Below are 542 nucleotides of genomic sequence, written 5' to 3' on the forward strand. Positions count from 1 at the left end.
TATCATCCATTTCTATGTATCTCCTGATCTCTCTTTTTATTTCTTCTCTGACCCAGTTATTCTTCAGTAGCATGTTGTTTAATATCCATGTATTTGTGGTTCTTCCTGCTTTCTTTCCACAGTTGATCTCTAGTTTCAAAGCATTATGATCAGAGAATATGGTTGATATGATTTCTTTTTTCATTATTATTTATTATTAATTATGTCTACAGCACCTGGTCTTCCTAGGTGGTCTCCCATCCAAGTACTAACCAAGCCCGACCCTGTTTAGCTTCCAGGATCGGACATTAGGCTTGTTCAAGGTGGCATGGCTGTAGACCATGGTCCGTCGCTCCACTGTGGTGTGAACTCAGGACCTTCTGTGTGTAAAGCAAACGTGCTAACTGCTACACTATGGAGCCACCCCTACTCTTATATTCTTGAAGTCAGTATTTATTTAATATGGTTATAAGTATGCAACAACTAGAAAACCTTCCAAAAAGAATAGTATTCCTCCAGACTATCTTAATAACTCTCAAAAAGTGTTTGTAAATCTGAGTGCA

The 542-nt window shown here is 38.2% G+C and overlaps 1 pseudogene; it reads right to left on the reverse strand.

The window, feature by feature from the left end:
• Positions 1-203: 203 nt before the first annotated feature.
• LOC112476197 lies at positions 204-319 on the reverse strand (annotated as a pseudogene).
• Positions 320-542: the final 223 nt, after the last annotated feature.

This window comes from Pteropus alecto, unplaced genomic scaffold, assembly GCF_000325575.1.
Source record: "Pteropus alecto unplaced genomic scaffold, ASM32557v1 scaffold62, whole genome shotgun sequence".
Lineage (NCBI taxonomy): Eukaryota > Metazoa > Chordata > Mammalia > Chiroptera > Pteropodidae > Pteropus > Pteropus alecto.